The sequence below is a fragment of the Sus scrofa genome, chromosome 18 (genome assembly GCF_054392235.1).
Source record: "Sus scrofa isolate SSC_HxYL_T2T_F1_AM1 chromosome 18, Sscrofa_HxYL_maternal_Yorkshire_Landrace_v2.0, whole genome shotgun sequence".
Lineage (NCBI taxonomy): Eukaryota > Metazoa > Chordata > Mammalia > Artiodactyla > Suidae > Sus > Sus scrofa.
The window spans coordinates 33,115,297-33,136,243 of record NC_139400.1 but is presented as its reverse complement, the minus strand read 5'-3'; the positions used below and the strand labels follow the sequence as shown (position 1 = coordinate 33,136,243).

The following is a 20,947-nucleotide window of genomic DNA, read 5'->3' as shown; positions in this document are numbered from 1 at the left end:
ATTCTTTCTTTCCAAGTTGGTATCAACTTGGAAATAAACTACTGTAACTTCTTGTCCCTTCTGAAGAATGGAGAAACGGCCAACCTAATCTTAAAAATGTCATGTCAATTCAGTTAAAAACCAGTCAGTCTTGTTCCTTGTTACCATGGCAGAAATCCTAATTGTATAAAACTTGGCTTCTCCTTTTATCTTACTGCTTACTAGCTTTGGATTTTATGTTTTGCCTCTTTAAAGTAAATGAGAAAGCATTACTACCCACCTATTTCACTGGGTCATTGTGAGGATCACATGAGATTAATATAGGAGAAAATTCTTTGAAACACACACACACACACACACACAACAAAAAACAAAAAACAAACCCTTTATGTAATTGTGGAATAGAATGTTTTTTCCAAATAAGCGTTCAAACGATTTTTTTGTCTTTTAATCTATATAGGTTGAGTGCCAAGAACTACCAGTAATTCAGCCAGTACTTAATCTCTCCTTTTCCCTTTCACACTGAACCTAGATTTTGTTGTAATAGCAACGTGCACAGGTGAAAATCACACTCCTAGGCTCCCTTGCAGATAAAGGTAGCCATGCGTCACAGTCTTGATCACCCAGGTATGGAGAGAAGTCATTGAATAGGATCTGTGGGAAATCATAAAAGAGCGACTTTTGTCTTGTGCCCTTTATTTGCTCCTCTTCCTCTTCATCCTTCTTGGATTGTGGGTGATTTAGTTCTAACGACAGTGGTCATTTTTTGACCTTGTGATGACTTTAAGGCTGGAGACCACCAGAAGGTCTAGCACAGAGGAGAAGCCCAGGATGCCTGGGTCATTGATCTGGATTGGTCATGCTATCTGGGAAAAAAAATCCCCATCTTATTTCATTCACTTTTTTGCATATTTGCTATTCATAATCAGGGTAGACTCTAACGGGAGGAGGATAATTTTATCTACAGTTTCTATTACTTGGTTTTAAGTGCACATATATCCAACAGTAATATTTGATATTTCTATTTTTTTATTACTCAAATGAATTTATCACATCTGTAGTTGTATAATGATCATAACAATCCAATTTCACAGGATTTCCATCTCACATTGCACATGATCTTATATGTCCCACTGCTGTTTGATATGCTAATGTTCAACTCATCCTTCTCACCAGAGCCCTTTTGTCCTTCAGTTCAGTGCAAAGCATTATTATTTTCTTAGTGAAGCCAAATGTGGATGCATCCTTTTACCTCCTTGGAGATATTAATGGTACCTCCTTGTTAGCAATTCTCAACTCTGAACTTGGCCCTTAAACCTTCTTTATCTTTTATGCAGTTGCTGTTGAGCCTTCTAAACTGCACGGAATTTACTGATTTAAAAGTCTTAAATAGCTCCTTACTATCTACAGGAGTATGTCTCTGCTTTTCTCTTCTGATGGCACACATAGAAAATGCTGTGTATTTGGGGATGAATGGATGAGACTGCTTGTCCAGAGTGACTGGCCTGGGAGATTTTACTATACTCTAGACACCCCAGAGTTTAGTTGCTCATGGAATGTGTACCTGTAACAGATTCAACCTATCAGTTGGATATGGTACATTGTTTGGGAAACTTTGGCTTAGAAGATACAAAGTCGGACTATCTTAACATGTCATACAAAGCTTTCTCAGTGTTAGTCTTTGCTTCCAACCCTCTCTCAAGCTGCATTCTTTTTTCTGTTCTTTTCCTTACACTTCCTAATCCATGGTTTTGTGTGTGTCTATACATATATGTATGTATATGATATATTATGATGTATTATGATGTATGTGTACGTATAGGATGTGTGTGTATATGATGAATTCAACATATAGGTATCAGTATGTGGTGTATTATATATGTGTTTATATACATACATATATGTATACATACTAATATATGTGTGCTTTTCTATATATATATTTTTTTTGTCTCTCTCTTTTTCTCTGACTATTCTGAATATTTTTTAGATAATATGCCAGATTTTTTTTTCCACCCTCCTAGCCTTTCCTTCCTCACGTCATCCTCATCGCCAATGTGCCTGTTGAATATCAACTCATCTTTTCAAACTCAATTCCAATGTGGTCTCCTCTGTGAAGTCTTTGCTTATCTTTCCGATGCAATTGATCTTTCTCTCTGTATATCCATTGATCCTTGTTAACACTTTGGTAACACTCACTGCCTTTTTGTTAACGTGTTGTTCTCCCTGCACAAGGCTATGGACAAATGAAATTCAGAGGCCATGAATATTCATTGTTGTACCCAGTATCTATTTACAACAGTGCCTGACTCATGATAAATACTCAATAAATATTTGTCAAATATTGTTTGTTGTCTTAAAAATATTTTGAGAAAATGTTCAGAAAAGTTATTAGACCCTATTTATAGATCATACTGACAGGAAATTCCCCAGTTTACCCTGCTTAAGATCTTAGTGCTAGTTAAAATTAAAACCCCAAAATTTTCCCCCCAAATTTGTCCTTTGCTGATTGTATCCTATGGACTGTGGCTAATTTTGAAGACAAATGCAATACTTAAAATAGCTCTTGAATAATTTTGGCTTTACCACTCTGGTTATAGATATAGCCTTAAAATATAAGGCTTTAAACCACCTGGCTCTTGCATAAGGAAACAGATGTTCTGTTTGCTCGAAGAGCTAAGTATCCCTGGTATTTCTCGACCACCATGAGCTTTACTACTGACACTTTGTAAAAATCACTTGGTGGTGCTTTGAAGTCTAACGCCTAACCAAGAATGATGATGACTCTGGAATCAGAGTAAAAGCAAGAAGAATTTGATGATCCACATTGCACATCTGAACATTGAGTTTATTAATTTTTATACAATAAATAAGAGCAAGTAACTTTCCTTTTCCCTCTCCCTTCCATAGTTTTTAAAAACTAATTTTCAGCAAACTTACTACATTCTAAGTGCTACTTCTCATTAAGACAAGGCTGTTTACATCCCTAAAGAACAAGAGGATTCATTACATCAAGGTAGAGATATCTTCCATGGATTTGGTATTCTCATAAATGATTTTCCATTAAAGAAATTGATTGCTAGAGGGAAGCTGACTGCATCTGTCAAAATTTTAAAATGTATCTCTGTTTAATCGTATGTCAATTGTATGTGCAAGGATATTCACAAAAGCATTGATTGTACTAGAAAGGGTTGGAAAATAACTGAAAGTCCGTCAATGAGGGCTGATCAAGTGCATTATGGCATATTCGCATTTCATGGACTGATGTAGAAATATCATAAATATAACTATGATATTTAGTGAATAAACCAGGTACCAAAGAATGTGTATGGTATGCTGTTATTTTTATCACAAAGCAAAGGATGTATGCATAGTTTTCAAAGGCATAACACTTTCCTAGAAAGATACACAAGAAACTAGTAAAAGTATTGGCTCAGAGAAGGCGGGGTCTGGTAACTATGGAAGAGAAAAGAGATTGAGATTTACCCTTCGCTGTGTATTTTACAATTTGACTATCTTATCACGGGTGTTCATTACCTATCAAACAACCTGACAGACAGCAGGAATGATTTCAAAGAAGACATGTTCTTGGGGTTTTGGGACTGGCATATGCACACTGAGGTATATGGAATGATCGGCAATGGGGAACTGCGGTATAGCATGGAGAACTCTACCCAATATTCTGTGATAATCTATGTGGGAAAAGAATCTGAAAAAGGATGGATATGTGTATATTTATAACTGAATCACTTTGTTGTACATCAGAAATTATCACAATATCACAACCTAGTAAATCAGCCATACCTCAATAAAACTTTAAAAAATGAAAAAATAAAAATAAAGAAATAAAAAGAAAGCATGTTATTATTTCAAAATGAATGATAGTCATATATCAATAACAAGGTCCCAACATAGAGATTTTATGGCAAAAGATTGACTACAAAATTTTTCTGAACAGTTACTAATTGAGGGTATATGCTCTTGTATAATAAGCAGAGTGTGCCTATTTTTAAAACCTCTAAATTTCCATAGCTTTATCAATTCTACAAACTTGGAATATAGCATATGGTTTTATATATGGTTTTATTCTAAACTAGATATCATCTTCCAGTCAATGCTGTTATTTTTCTTTTTAAGGCACCAAAATACCTAACATAATTTCTTACATATGGCAGGAAGTCAAAAATGTACTTATTGATTGTGCAAGAAAAAAGATTAGTAATGGGGCTTAGCATCTTTAGTAATCCTTACCTCTAGCTGTGTGAAATCAAAATGTATTAATTTATTTCACCACCTGCAAATAAAAACTTAGCATGTGCCACCTTCTTTAGCAATTGAGTGATCTTAGAGAGTTATTAGCTATTAACTGGATTTATGGAGTGTACTCTTCAAATAGGCCTCTAGATATAGATTCATAAAACTATGAAATAAAGATAGAATTGTTGCCGTTAAGGTTTATAATGAAGTCCTCTAGAGGCAATTCATAAAAGCATGTATTGGCTATAATCACACATGTACACCCTACCGATACTCATCTAGTTTAGGAAGAGGAATGAGCTTAATGTTCCAGAATTAGAATCCCAGAATTAGAATTGTTTGAGCACATACGTGATTCATGGGAATCCCAAAAGCAATTAATTGGAATACATGTAGCTGAGGTTTTACTTGATGGGACAAAAGTGAAATGAGCTATTACCATTACTCTGTCTCCATCAGAACCATAGATCTGGCTTTTATAAATAAATGTAGGTAAGTCATACTCAAACTTATATGTTTGAGTGTTTGGTAAAGAAATATGACCTTGAGTCTATATTCATAACATGCGAACTCCTTTTTTTCTGAATTAAAAAAATCTTAGCTTGTTATTTTGACATGAGTTCAGAATAGGCTTTCTGTTGTTTGATCAAGTGTTAAGGCTCATGATGAATTAACATCCTCTTTGTAACTAAACCTCATAGTGTTTTCCTACTAAGAATGTTTTTGTGTTCACAGGAACTGATGTAGTGATAAGAAACTCTGGGTTTCCTACGATCTTCAATTAAAAAATACTAATGCTACCCAACTCCCTAGTACACTAGGAAGTAGTGAAAGAGGAATTTTAAATCAAAGGTTTGGGCTTCAGTTAAAACAGTGGAATTCTTTTTTTTTTTTTTTTTCTTTTCTTTTTCTTTTTGTCTTTTCTAGGGCCGCACTTGCGGCATGTGGGGGGTCCCAGGCTAAGGATCTAATAGGAGCAGTAGCCACCGGCCTATGCCAGAGCCACAGCAACGCCAAATCCGAACCATGTCTGCAACCTACACCACAGCTCACAGCAATGCCAGATCCCTAACCCACTGAGCAAGGCCAGAGATTGAACCCACAACCTCACGGTTCCTAATCGGATTCGTTAACCACTGAGCCACAACAGGAACTCCAAAACAGTAGAATTCTTGACTTAAACTTCAACAACGACTATGTTAGCATCATACATTTAAAAAATGTTACAATAGTTTGTTGCTCAGTTCCTCAATAAAATTAAGACAAAAGCTTTAAAAAATACTGTGTGTGTGTGTGTGTGTGTGTGTGTGTATACACATTAAATATATAATGTATATGTGCGCATGTATTCCTCCATTTACAAATTGGGAATATGTAACATTTATGATCTATGCTGAGTTCTTGGGTAAAATCCTCTTCACAATGTAAAAGGAGTTGCTTTCAAAGCAATGCTGTAGTTTTTGTATTTTTCTTATTTAACCATCAGGCATTCAATGTTTGCTTGAATCATCAAAAAATTTATTTCAGATGGCAACTGACATTTTCTCATATTAAAAAAATAAATCCTTGAGTTGACAGACATCCAACAGTAGGAGGGAAGGCTTGAGATGACAGTTGCTTCCTTGCACAGGCTTTTAATTACAGAGTCAGCATGCAAGCTTCAGAAGCCCCCAGGAGTTGGTAGCTAGCATTGACTGACATTCAATCCATTGCTAGAACAGTAATGGAGAGAAGTGTGGCGATTACTATATTTCAGTAGGAACATGGAGTGTATATACCTGTTCTGGGACCAGGAGTCTTAATTTCATTTAGGAAAGGAAAAGAAAAAAAAAAAGACTATCATTTCATCTATTTAGCTTTATCAGAAAATAAGCTGTTTTCCATCATTAAAATTTTTAAGTAATTTAGGCTTCTAATTTAGTCACATAATACTTGAGCCATCATGATCTTTAAAGTCACATTGTTTTAATGTATAGTAGAAATTTTCCTGTCTTCTTAAGCACAATATTCTGCACAGAATATAAACTTCTCTTACACAACTCAGTGAGCGATAAATTCCAATTGTTCCTGTTTTACTGTGAACACAATGAAACCCCGTTTTTCTAGCTCTGGGTCTTATATCGGCTGTTCTTTCTCAGAGTCAGTTTGTAGCATGACAGTGTGGTTGTTCTTCCAAAAAGATTGTTTTCTGTAATCTAGGGACACAGATGACCAAGTTTGTTCAATTAAAAAAAAATTATTTCCTCATCATGATAAATCAGTGGGCTTTATCTGAGGCTCAAAAGAAGACTTCTTTTCCTGAGGATTAAAGGATTTTTTTTTATTGCCATTTTTACAACCAATTCCCCAAATATTTACAGAGCATCTATTATGTGCCAGGCGGTGGAGAGGTTGCCAGCAATGTGTCCTTTGGATGAGCAAAATACCACTGAACTCGCTGCAGCTCCAATCCACCCCTAGCCTGGGAATTTCCATATGCCATGGGTGTGGCCCTGAAAAAAAGTGCCACTGAATTCAAATTCTTTGGAAAATTGGGAATATGAGTTTTGAATTTCTGCCCAGGCCTTCCTCACCTCCAGGTACAATTAGGAGCTTCTGCATTTTAAGATCTTCTACCTTCTTCTGCATCAGTGCAGGATCAGACATGACCTTGTCAGGCTTTTTAGCATCAAAAGCATAGCTTTTTCTGTGGCTTGTCACTTTTACAAGGCCTTAGACTTATGGGGTAAAGTCCTAAGCTGTTTGTATAAAGAGCTCTGGTCCAGACCTCCACATAAGGAAGCTGCCTGTGAGTTTCACATCTGAAGTAAGATGGCTCATTCTTAGTTTCTCTGTTAAGTTTGTTGCCCCCATTTGATTGCTCAAAAATAAAGGCCCTACCTGAATTTGGGTAGATCAACTTTAAGAAAATATATAGGAATAGCAAACATATAAAAGGCGATAAGGGATTTTTGCACCATTGGTTAGCCTTAAAACCTCGATGGAATAAAAAGATCTAAACTAATGTACAAACAGACCCCTGGTCCTACAGTTTCTCTCAACTCTTTGGTATTCTACTTTTAGGGGAAATCATTGGTCTTGTTCTTTTTAGAAGCTCCATTCTTGTTCAGTTAAATTAAAATCTTTAGACTCCTCAACTATTAATACCAGAAAAAAAACATTAAACCTTCCTAGGGGACTCTTATTAATGTACAGCACTGAGTTTGATTGATTTAAAAGGCATAGTGAACAGACACTGCTTTTGCAAAGTCTTCCAGACAGGCACCTGACGTTTTAGTTACTCTGATTGCTGAGACAATTTCACTTAAGCAGAAAGTTGGAACAAATATGAATGAAAATAAACTCTGGGAAATTTGTAAGCCAAAGACAACATATCAGGGACGTATTTTTCATCCAAATAGGCTAATGAGAGACTACAAAATGTGAGAAGAGCATGTCGTATTTTGACATTACAACAATGGCTGTTAATCATAGCTTTGTATTTTACTATTAAAAAGTTACCACTTAAATACCATTTGTTATTGATAACTGTTTGAAAGTCTAGTTATATGTAATCTAACAGGGAAAATAGTTCATAGCTTATCTTGAATTATACATCAAATTGAAAACCCTTTTGCTAAAAATAATCTGGAACAGAGACGATATTGTGCAAGACACTAAAAATGTGTGCTTTGGAAAGGAAAGTAGGTGAGCTAGTTTCTACCTATTCTGATTTTTTTCCTTACAAAGTTTTCATGTAATAAAAAGGATAATTTACCAAAAAAACTCAGGACATAAGAAAGTTACATTAGTTCCTTTTGACTCATGTGGAAAGTTTAAATGAAAGCATTGTAACTTTGTCCTCTAGAGTGCCTAGAATGTCTTAGAGGACAAAAGTTTAAAACCATTGAAACGGAAAGAAAATAATTTTCAAAACCATTGGAATTGAGAGGAAATCACTTCCTAGGTTCTCTAGAGAAATCTATAACGTATCTTTAAAATAAATAATAAGTCACGTTGTGAAGCATCAGAATTCTTTTCAGGATACTTCATTTACTTTTTGATTAATTTTTTGGAACTGTTCTGGGTAAAATTAAAGAAGTTTCACACGTTAAAAGAAATCTAGAGTCTGAGTGCTTTCCAGATTTTTCATGTGAACAATAGTGTCTTAGCATCTTTAACATTTCAAGGAAGAGATGTGCTCCAGTTAGCCGAGTGATGAGGCTTTAACTGAAGACAAATAGGGAAGTGTGGCTCCTCCAGACATCACCACAGGCAGCTGAGTAGCTGTTCTGATGCCAGTGCATCCAACTGACCATCATCACAGAAACAGCGTGCAAAGCGCTGGCACCCTGGAGCCGAGAGTCTCAGAACCTGCCTTCCTGACCACTGAACTACACTGCCTCTCTTCCAAGTCCCAGAGAACAAGAACCAGGTATCACAGGACAGCCTGCAGAGAGCCCAGAAAGCCCAAGTCTGGAAGTGAATTTCAAAATCCACCTGGGAGTCAGGACACCAAAAGCAAAACTTCAGAAATTAGTTTTCTATCTTTGCATTTCACTGTGTATTGACTTTACCCAATTTCCTAAAAGCATTGACAGCAGCAAATAAAAAAAGAAGGGAAAATAGTTACTTTCTAAGGATGCTATTATAAAGCACAGTTGAGTGAGAAGAAAATGCTTCCAATCAGGACCATCTGGGGTGGCCTCGAGGCAAAGAGAACGACTGAGTTTCTCAGTATTGCCCTAAAGGTCAGTAAGAAGAGTCTTTACACTTGACTCAGGATGGCCAGAATCTAAACTCTGCTTCAGGCATTCAAGCTGGGGAATTCCAAGGAGGCTGCTTTTCCCCTCTCCCTTCCCGGCCTCCGTTCCTTCCCTCCTGTGCTTCCTTCCTTCTTCCTTCCTTTCTCCTCTCCTCGTCCTCTCTTTTTATTTTTTTCAAGAAATGAGCCCAAGCAGGAGGCAGTTTCTCTTCCCAAGGTGAGAACTTGTTGCAGGGGGGTGGCCCGCAGGTTGGCTGGGGGTCGTCAGAGAAGGGGTCCTCAAAAGGAAGGAACTAAAGCGGAGAAGCAGATCAGGCTTTTTAAAAAAGATTGTGTGGAAAGAGAAGAGAATCAATTTTTGGTCAGCTGTGTCCAAGGAGAAATTTAAAGAGAAGGAGAAAAGTCTAAACACATCTCTGCGGTTTGTGTGTTGACCACACAGGAACCCAGTTTTATTGTCTCCATATTAAGATCTAATATGTTTTGTCTACCTATGACTTGGTAGCCCTTAAAATCACATTTTCCAGGATGCTTGATTCATGGTTTTAAAAGAATGGAAGGCAGCCACCTTAGAATAAGAGAAAGCTAGTCTGGAATGGAAATTAGAACCACTGTGATAATGCAATGCCTGGATTTGATGTATTAGACAGAAAATTGAAGAAGAAATCAACTCTCTTGTAATCAACAGAACTTTGTCACGCTTTCTAAAAATAAAAAACACAATTGAAAATATCCTGAATGGGGAGTTCTCTTACGGCATAGCAGGTTAAGAATCTGGTGTTGTCATTGCAGCTGCTTGGGTCGCTGCTGTGGTGCATGTTCGACCCCTGGTCCAGGAACTGCCTCATGCCACAGGCATGGCCAAGAAAAAAAATTCATAAAAAATCCTGAATGGTTTATTCTTTTGGATAATCATCAACAACTTTTCAAACATCTCATCTTTGTTCTTCTGATTTTCTTGGCTCCCTTTCTTTTCAAGTATTTACCAGTATCTCTTTTGAAATATAATGGCCTTATGAAGTTTGTTCTCTTTTTGGTTAAAGGCTCATCTTCCACTGTGGATCCTAAAGCAATTCTTGAGGATGCATGTGGGGAATCTTGGATTAAACTGTACACCAATAGGTCCAGAAATGAGATTTGGCAGTTCCTGGTCTGGGTTGATGACCTCCTCATTTTTTTTTTTTAATATACACAGTAGCTATGTTTCACATTTCCTGGTCTATTTTTCTCACACCCAGCTGAATTAGATTCAGGGAGTGTTTGGTGAGATACCCAGAATGAAAGAGTATAAGAAACTCTACTTCAAACTTGTAGGCTGGAAACACTTTTTTTTTTTCTTTCTTTTTTTCTTGTTAGGGACACACCTGCAGCTTATGGAAGTTCCCAGGCTAGTGGTTGAATCAGAGCTGCAGCTGCTGGCCTACACCACAGCCACAGCAACACCAGATCTGAGCCACATCTGCAATCTATGCCCCAGCTTGTAGCAATACCAGATCTTTAACCTACTGAGCAAAGCCAGGGATCAAACCTGCATCCTCATGGATACTAGTCCTGATTCTTAACCTGGTGAGCCATAATGGGAATTTCTGGAAAGATGTTTTTATCTTTCCTCCCTCATACATACAGTTTATTTAAAAATTAGAGTCCATTCTGGAAATGGTGCTGAGGTCTCAGACACATACAATCACGCTGAAACCTTGTCTGTAGCTGAGACCATCCATGGACACCTGGCTGCCAAGACTGGGCAATATTGCTTTAATTTGTTTGCCTCCTGAAATTTCACAGGTATCATTGTATCAGGTATGAGGCAAGAGGATATTGGTTCATGCTTAGAAAATATATTGAATTGTAACAGGGTGTGCAGACTTTGGGGGCTAAGCAGAGACTTAGGTTAGTGGGGTAGTCCACAGGGGCTGGCATTAGGACTTATGTTCACTCCAATTTTTGTAGCAGAATGCTCATCCGTCGCAGATGATGGGAACAAGGATGGAAACATTGGGTTCACATACTGAAATCTTACCTGCATATCTACAGAAGGGTCAGAACGTGCCCTACCTATGTGTTTAGACTTGAGGGAAATTGACAGGGGCCCAGTCAACCAGGTGTTGTGTAGTGCAGTCTAGTGAAACTGAAAGATCTGCCTAAAGCCCATGCAGGTCTCAAGGGTGACCAGGAGTTCCTTCCAAACTTAGATATTCCTCAGAACCCCTGAAGTCTTGCTACTAGTGAAGCTACTAATGAAGTATAAAAATAAAAGCAATGCCTCAGACTAGAGCTTTGGTGTGAACGTGAGGACAGGCACAAGTGGGGTGGCTGAAGCCAGACCCTCTGCCAGCAAGTGAGCCAGCTGGGTAAGCAGAGAGGTAGATTCTTTCCCTGGGTCACTCCCCACAACTATCCAGCAGCTGGGTCATACCATGCACCCCCAAATTTGCTTTCCTCATAGCGGGATGTTTCCCAAGTGAGATCATTGACAGTGCTTCATCAAGAGTCCCTTGGCCCTTTGCTGACCTCAGCATGACCGAGACATGCACAAGTAAATCCAGAAACACCAACACCCCAGAGAGGAAATATCTCTTCATCCTGCACCCAATTTGTTTGAGCTGCAGTGAGAGAGGACAGTTGTTGGCACAGAGCAGCCATGAAGATAAAAAACCTTAATATCCTACCATTCTCCTTCAGAAGAAGACCCATGGGGCAATGGAAATGCGAATTCCATTCTGACGTTGCTGGGTTGGTTTTTTGGGTAGTTCCCAGTGTTCCAGTCTCAATTTAGGCTCATTTTCATGCTGGTTCTAAACACATATGTACACACACACACACACACTCAGATGGAGACTATCTATATCTGTATTCATACCTATGTGCATTGTTCATCTACACTGTAATGTGTATATTTTGCTCTGTATACTAATAGATTACATAATATATATCTAAACTGGGTCATTTTCAAGGTAATAGAAGAGAATTTGTTTCTTCATTTTTTCAACAAATATTCATCGGGGTTTTTTTCCACAACAAATTCTCACAGTGATTCAAATACCATTTTGGGTGCCAAGTATATAAGTCAGGCAACTTCCTCTCGTGGAATCTATTTTCAAGTTTAAGGCGACACAAAAGGAACAAATAAAACTACAGATTAATTCCACATAATAAAAATTGCCATGAAGAAGTTAAAACAGAGCAATATAATTGACAATGTCCTGAGTGAACTGGGAAGGTTAGGCAAGACCTTGCAGAGCAAATCATATTGAAATATGAATAATGAGTCCAACCATACACGTATCTGAACACAGATGGGCAAAAAGTCTGAGGCAGCAATGATCTTGGCCTTTTTCAGGAAGTGAGGGATGTTTCTGAAGAGAAGGAAATTAATGAGAAAGTTGAAGAGTTGAGGTTAAAGGGGTAGGAAAAGTCAAGTCACTTAAAGTTTATAGACAGTTATAAGCAGGAAGGATTCCATTCTCACAGCCATTAGAAGCTACTGGAGAGCTTATAAGCAGGAGAGTGATTTGTTCTTATTTATATTTAACAAGTAAGTCCTTGGAGGTGTTGCCCAGGTAGGGTAGAAAGAGTGGAATCAGAGAGATAGCCTTTGGAGTTTCAGACCCACCAAATTAGGGGGAATTAGGAAACACTTTTAGAATTTTATATATAAATATATAGTAAACAAATATAAAAGCAAGACTTTCCAGGTTCGGGTGATCACCCTATAATTGAACTGTCTATTCTCAGAAGATGATAGAATCCAGACTCTCTACAGGGCAGCATCCTCAAAGTCCTGTACACAATCAAAAATTCTTAGGCACGCAAAAAAACCAGGAAACTATAACTCATACTCAAGAAAAAAATGCCAGAATTCCCTCATGGCTCAGCATGTTAAGAATCTGCTGTTGTCACTGCTGTGGCTCAGGTTACTGTTGTGATGCAGGTTAGATCCCTGGCTCAGGAACTTCTGTATGCCACAGGCACAGCATACCAAAAAACAAAAAAGTGTCATTAATACACCTGCCTCAAAACAGCCTATATATTGGATTTAGCAGACAAATATTTTTAAAGAAGATTACAAAAAGTATGGAAAATATATTCAAATACAAAAGAAAAATGTTTTTTTTTTTTAAATAAAGAAACAAATAAATCTCAGCAGGGAAATGGAATCTATAAAAAAACCTGCAAATTCTAGGGGTTCTTGTTGTGGCTCAACAAGCCAAGGTTAAGAACCTGACTGGTATCCATGAGGATGTGGGTTTGATCCCTGGCCTTGCTGCAAAGTGCAGTATAAGTTGCAGTTGTGGCTCAGATCCAATGTTGCTGGGCTGTGGTGTAGACTGGCAGTAGCAGCTCCTGATTTGACCCCTAGCCTGGAAACTTCCATATGCTGCAGGTGTGGCCCTTAAAAGAAAAAAAATTGCAAATTCTAGAACTGAAAAGTATGAAAAGAATTCAAAAAATGGAAAATTCACTGAGTAGGCTTAACAGAAGATTTAAAGGAGTGGAAAAATGAATTAGTAATCTTGAAGATATATCAATAAACATTTTCCAGTTAGAAGAATACAGAGAAAAAGATGGATAAAAATGAACTGTCCTTCAGAAATAGGTGGGGCAATATCCAATAGTCTGACATACATGTTACTGAAGTCCCAGGATAAGAAAATGAGAATAGGCAGGAGAAAATATTTGAAGACAATGACCAAAAAATCCTCAAACTTGATGAAAATCTAAAAATGGAAGAATCCCAGTGACCTCAAGCAGGATATTCTTCCAGTTACTGATTCAGCAGTTCCTTCAGTACTTATTGAGTTCTTACTTGTTTTGTTGGGCAAGAGAGAACATACATTCTCTACTGTATTTAACTATCTAGATCTATAATATCCAGTTCCCGAATTACTAGCCACCTGTGATTACTGAGCACTTAATTTGAAATGTGATGGGTGGATAGTATAACATGATGAAATGGCAACATTTTGGATTAGATAAAATATGTTATAGAAACAAGTTTGACCTGTTTCTTTTTATCTCTTTAAAGAGTATTGGTAGAAAATTTAAAATTATTGTGCAGGGAGCTTGCACTATATTTAGACAGAACTGACCTACGTAATCTTATTCTAGTTTGTAAGATAGTGTCCATATGTAAAAATGCAAAGTCTCAACTCAGGCACATTGGGACTAGGCAATTTTTATGAGGTATTTTTTATTTATTGGTATTTTCAGTTACTACAGTTCTGCTTGTTTCTTTTGAAGCTGTTTTAATTTGCGTTTTGGAGAGGGAAGAGAAACATAGTGGGCATCAGAAATTATCCATCATAACCATGAACGATGGGTTACCTGGATTATTCTGAATGCAGTATAAAACCCTTGGACAACTTCAGCTCTTTATTTCAAGATCCACATTAGTGGAAGGAGGTATGACTTGGTCTGCTTAATATATATTTCACGTGGTTCTTTTGAATATAAAATGAGGAATATTAAAAACATTTTAAAACATTTGGGATGGAAATGCTATAAAATTTGGTTATGATGATCACTGTACAACTATAAATGTAATAAAAATCATTGAGTAAAAAATTTTTTAAAATAAAATAAAAAAATTTTAAAAAAGATGTTTTAAAACATTGTATGATGTTTTAACCTACTTAAGATACCATTTGAAATAAAGTAGATTTTATTTTTTATTTTTATATTTTACTCTGAGTATTTTTTAAACTTATTTGGTAGGTATTAAATTAAAGGAAAATGTTTTACCTCCTGTCATTAAAAACTGTGTCCAATAAAACATTTTGAAATGAGTTAGGTGTCACAGGTATTAACTATTACACTAGTAAATTAAAGTCTTTTTTTTTTTTTCTTTTTGGCCATGTTTGTAGCATGAGGAAGTTCCTGGGCCAGGGATCAAAGCCATGCCACAGCTGTAACCAGAGCCACAGCAGCGATGATGCCGGATCCTTAGCCCACTGAGCCTGAGGGAACTCCAAAGAGTCATTAAAAAGAAAATATTGAAGTAATTTATTCATTTGTTTGAGCATGTGCTATATCAAACAGTACATTAGACACTGGAAAACCACAGTTTACACAATCTGTGTGATTCTTGCCCTGAAGCAATTCATGGTCTTATGCCTGGTTACTTCCTTCACAGAGTTAGGTTTTCTCTTCCCCACATGCTCTGCTAAAGTTTGGTCTTTGATTTTATAGATTTCAACTCTTAAAAAAGTGAAGAGCGTTGAGTTCTCTCCTTGGAGATTTCTCATTTGCCCCCCAAATACAACTCATCCTTCCCCAGACGCAGCTGTGGGTTTGCAACTTAGAATGTCCAAAGGGCAGTGATGCTGGGGAAGCTTGCAAGTGGTGAGATGGCTCAGAGAAAGAGGGTTCCTAAAATCTATTAGGAGTGATGGGGGCTAAAATGTTCATGCTGATAGTTTGCATAATGACTAAGATTTCCTAGAGTTTGGAAATTGAGCTATTCAGGAAATCACCACTGCAGATCTTGCTATTGCTGGCAAGATAACAAGGCCATACTTTCACTAAGACACTTTTGCTGGGAATATTTTGTTCAAACAGATATTCTGTTTCCATCTCCACAGCATGTCTTGGTCCAAACAGTGTCTATTTATAAAGGACATTGCAAATCTGCTTCTGTAGTACCTATAACTATAAAGGGTGTTCCAACAGATGCACAAAGGTGGGAGAAAATATATAAGGAAAGTAGCTAAATAGGATTAGAATTTGAGCTGCTCTAGGAGCCAAAGTGATATGCATGTGTGTGTGTGATCTGTGCAAAAATGAGCAAAGGCATCTTTTTCTTACATTCCTACATTTCCATCAAAAAGGCCAAGGGCATGTAAAATAGCATCACATCTTACAACTCTGTTAGAAACTAAGGAGAGGTGTCCTCTATGTGACAGAAACATCAAAGAAATTCTTCGTGATGTAAATGCTAAATCTGGTTATTCTGAGAAACAATGGCATCCACGGGAGGAAATAAAGGAGACGCTGTAAGAACACACCCACACGCCCTGAGGCACAGACCTCCTTGGACCCTAATTAGCCAGAATTCAACACTAATATCTGAACACGAAAGCACCAAAGGTCCGAGTTTAGTTATACCAAGCAGGAAGTCTGAGTACTGGTAACATCAAGCAGAAAGTTAGCCTGGGCTAAGGAATGGCTAAAAACTGAAGAAAAACCTGTTGTGTATCCATACAATGGAATATTATTCAGCAACAAAAAGGGATGAACTACTGATACATGGCACAACATGGATGGAAAGCAAAAACACTGTATGAAGTAAAAGAAGCCAGAGGAAAGATACTATATATTGTAGGATTTCATTATATGATATGGAAAACTCCAATCCACAGAGACAGAAAACAGATGGATGGCTGCCTGGAATGGCATTTGGGATGAAGAGTGGCTGGGAACCTGCAAAAGTGATCTTTTTGGGGTGATGCAAATGTTTTGAAGCTGGATTGTGATGATGGTTTGACAATTCCGTATATTAACTAAAAATCATTTAATTGTACACTTAAAACAGGTGAATTTTATGAGCTATGTAATTTACCTTAATAAAGTTGAAAACCAAAAAAAAGAATGCAAATGTTGAAGATAGTCATTAAGAAGATGCATAGTTAAAAAATTCAAATAAATATCAACTGGGCTCAAATCAATAGAACTAGGTGGATAACAGAGAACCAGGTAGAAATCAATAGGTGAATGATGGAGGGTGAGATGCTGATAAGCATATGTATGTCCTCATTTTACACTGAATGGCGGAATGAATCTTATGTTCATTGTTAGAGGTTTTAAAATAAGTAAAAGCTGTTAACATTAACACTGTTGTAGTTATATATTATAATTACAATTATATAAGTGATATTTGCTTCAGTTTGTAAACATAGTTATTATACATGAGGATAAAGTACCCTATGACCACTGCCTCAATCCTGGTCCCCTTTGCTACTGTCACCAATTGGATGTGTATCTTTCTAAGCACTTTTTTATACATTTATGAACAAAATCATATAAAGTATGATCGGTCCATTGTTTCCTTTTCAATGTTACTATAAAACATATATATCAAGATAATGTTGGATTCATTAAATGAGTTGAAAATCCTTCCTTCTTTTTCATGTCTGTGGAAGGCTTTATAAGATATGGAAAATAACTATTTCTGAAAAGCACAGAGTCACCCAAACATTCTTCTTGCCTCAAGATTTAAAAAATTGGAGTTCCCATTGTGGTTCAGGGATAACAAGCCCAACTAGGATCCATGAGGATGTGACTTTGATCCCTGGCCTCACTCAGAAGGTTAAAGATTTGCCATGAGCTGTGGTGTAGGTCACAGATGTGGCTCTGATCCTGCATTGCTGTGGCTGTGGTATAGGCTGACAGCTGGGAACTTCCATGTGCTACAGGTTTGGCCCTAAAAAGAAAAAAAAAGAAAGAAAGAAAAAGAAAGAAAGAAATATAAAAAGTCACTCATCCATTATTTTTTCCAAAGTCTTCCCTCTATTTACATTCTCCCCTTCATCTTCAATCAACCACAAATGCTGAGAGGGTAGACTGGAGCAGGAAGCCAGAGTTTTGCCATACCATCCTGTTGGAACCACAAAGCTCGCACGTAAGGGAAGGACATGGGCCAGGGCTTCCCAGTCATGGCCTTGAAACTCCACAATGCTTCTCTCTAGCACTGCTTTATCCTTGAACACTGGCTCCAGGTGTGATGGGCAAACAGGGAACTGCTATTCCCACTGCTGACCCCTGTCTCACGTAGTTTTCTCTCCAATAAATGCTGTCCTGGTTCTGGTATATACACTGCTGGGTCACAGTACTCGTTTGTTATTTAATTGCATGTCAAAATGTATTTATGAATGTTTACTGCAGAAGATTTTATAATAATAAAAAGTTATAAATATGATAAATGTACAACTGAATATTACTTATATGTATAATAAAATATAACAAAAAGAATATAAATGTTTTTCTGAGAAAAGAAACCACATTTTACTAGTTCTTTAACTCATATCCCTTTTGATCCTTCTTTCCTTCCTTCCTTCTGGCCAATTTTGTTATTAACATTCAATAAGTTATTTTTTGCCATGAAGTATGTGTCATGTTCCTTCAAGGAATCAGTAACAATAATCTTATCTATCTTATTAAACAATGCTGTTATTAACACTCTAATCTTATTAAAGTGACTCTATTTGATGATTTTGCACATTATCTAAAATCTTCAGTGGTCTCTCTGATTTAGGTGTTTGGTCACACTAGACTGAAGAAGAGTGAAATGATTTGGTGTTAACCAAAACAGGGCCAAGCTTTGGCCCTCCAGGGGTGAAGTTGAAGTATCTCCTTCTGAATAGATGGCCATTACCCTAATTATTCTGGAAATATTAAGACCTGAGTTAAGACTAAATATATGCAATCAGAGTTTTTGAAAGGCTGCAGTCTGTGTCACCTAACTCAATTGAGTAAATGAACTTGTTCCAAAGAAATAGAATTTCCTCTCAAGAAAAGGCACGGGGTGTGGGGGAAATGTGGAGATGCCAGTCAAAGGGTACAAACTTTCCATGGTACATAAGTTCTGGTGATCTAAGGTGCAACACGATGACTACAGTTAACCACACTGTATTATGTCCTTAAAAGTTGACAGGAGATCTTAAATGTTCTCACCAAATACACACACACACACACACACACACACACACACAAAGGTAACTATATGAGCTTGGAGGTGTCAACTAATATTCTTGTGGTAATCATTTCACAATGTATAATATAGCGAATCATCACATTGTATACCTTAAACTTACACAGTGTTACATGTCAACTGTATCTCAAAAAAACTGGGGGAAAAAAGAGAACCTGTAGAAATTCTAAGAAATTATACCTCTAAGAAAACTATAGTTCTATGAGTGCTTGACTCTGAGCAACTCATAGAGAAGCAGCAATTAGGGCAATATTCTAGCCATGCATCCGGTTAATTTCCGATGCTACTGATAGAAGCAAAAAATGCTATGAGGCACAATTTGTTCAGGTATGTGTGATTAATCCCAGCAATGTCCTTGGGGGTGAATTTTAGGAATCAAGACCAGACTATTGGGACGTCATATTTTTTCTCACTTCTACTTTGCTTGCATGATGATAAGTATGATTAGAGAGATTTACAGAGGGAAGATTATTCTTTTTTTTTTTTTTTTTTTTTTTTTTTTGCCATTTCTTGGAGGTTCCCAGGCTAGGGGTCAAATCAGAGCTGTAGCCGCTGGCCTACACCAGAGCCACAGCAACGTGGGATCGGAGCCGCATCCACAACCTACACCACAGCTCACGGCAATGCCGGATCCTTAACCCACTGAGCAAGGCCAGGGATCGAACCCATAACGTCATGGTTCCTAGTCGGATTCGTCAACCACTGCGCCACGACGGGAATTCCAGAGAAGATTATTCTTCAAGCAACAGTTCTTTTATTTGTTGTGACAAGTGTTCCAGTTGCAAGGATGAGAGTGGATTTCCATTCTGAAGCAATTCACTTCAGTTTCCATTAACGAGCCTGAAGCCTGTTTCAAAATGCAGTTAACTGTATTTATATCATGCTTCCTGGCGAAAGAAACATAACTCAAATCATATTTACAGAGCAAAATGTTAAGTAAACTTTCCAACTTTGAAAAAAATGTCAGGAGTGGGAGTGAGGGAGACTTTAAGTTGGGAATGAAAACCAAAGTCCTTAATTTTTCTTATGTGATGTATGAAAGTGGAAAGAAATGAAAAGCTTCATCACTGCATGTCATTAAAGAGAACAGGGTCTAAGGATCTCTCTCCTATGTCTGAACATAAAGCAAGTGCCCAGAAACTCATTACTGTTTCTTCAGGTCACTTGAACCACATGGTGACTTCATCTGAAAATGAATTTTGTGCTTTAAACACAATAGTTAGGAAGACTCTGGAAGACTATGCTGACATCAAGTAGTTTTCTATAAGATTTTTTTTTATTAGGGTATAGTCAACTTACAGTGTTGTGTCAATTTCTGCTGTCTGGCACAGTGACCCAGTCATACATATATGTGCATTTTTCCTCTCTCATATTATCTTCCGTTACGGTCTATCCAAAAAGACTATGCATAGTTTCCTGCGCTATAAAGTAGGACCGCATTGCTTATTCATTCTAAATGTGTAGTTTTCAGCATGTAGGTGGAGATCTGACTTAGAGGTGAAACTTCGCCCAATGAGGTCATTCTTTGATGAAACCTTCTTGTATGCAGTTAAAATAAGTCATATTCCACCAATTTTGTTCTGTCAAAAATCATACTGTGGACATTGTAAATCAACTATACTTCTATAATATTTTAAAAATGAAAAAAAAAATCATACTGTGGAGACACTCTAGTTCAGCAGTGTCTAAAATGGTCTTAACATTCCCCTACAATGTCCTGACTCTAGATAGCCTTCTTCCTAACTCCAGGCTCCCAACTTCCTTTTTTTCTCAGAGCATTTGCTTTAGAAAATATATAAATTCTTTCTTTGCACACTGGAGATACAAAGTTTTTAGAAGCTTCTTGTCAGTTTTATAGCCCAGGAATGTCTTTCTCCAGGACCCAGGAGTCACCCCTTTGACATGTGATCATCCCAGAGATAGAGCCCCCTGTCTCAAAGATTCTGTGGAAGAATAGGTGCCTAAGTTCTTTGGGCTCCTAGTAGCAAACACAGATGGCATAATTACAGAGAAAAACATCTGCAAACTGAGGAATAACTCAATGGCTCCAGACATGAATAAATTTTCCCCATAATGTGCTCCAATACTTTTCCACAAGCTTAACCAGCCTTTAAAAACTCTTCTGCCTTTTGTTTCAGAAGAGACATATTCAAAACTAGTTCTGGCCTTTTTCCTCTGTTTCAATAGCTTTGAATAAAAATTGTCCTTATGGAGTTCCTGTCGTGGCGCAGTAGTTAACAAATCCGACTAGGAACCATGAG

The 20,947-nt window shown here is 37.3% G+C and overlaps 1 protein-coding gene across 10 annotated transcripts in view; it reads right to left on the bottom strand.

Annotated features, from left to right (window-relative positions):
* SLC13A1 (solute carrier family 13 member 1) overlaps window positions 1–20,947 on the bottom strand; it is a 273,175-nt gene that overhangs the window by 23,476 nt on the left and 228,752 nt on the right. For 2 of the 10 annotated variants that reach the window (XM_085006008.1, XM_085006001.1), the window contains exon 16: window positions 5,733–5,948. The exons of 7 other annotated variants lie outside the window; for them this stretch is intronic. The gene's annotated coding sequence lies outside the window, so the exon portion shown is untranslated. Of the gene's footprint in view, window positions 1–5,732; window positions 5,949–19,160; window positions 19,534–20,947 lie in introns of those variants that run through there. One more of the 10 variants, XM_085006004.1, reaches the window with a different exon arrangement.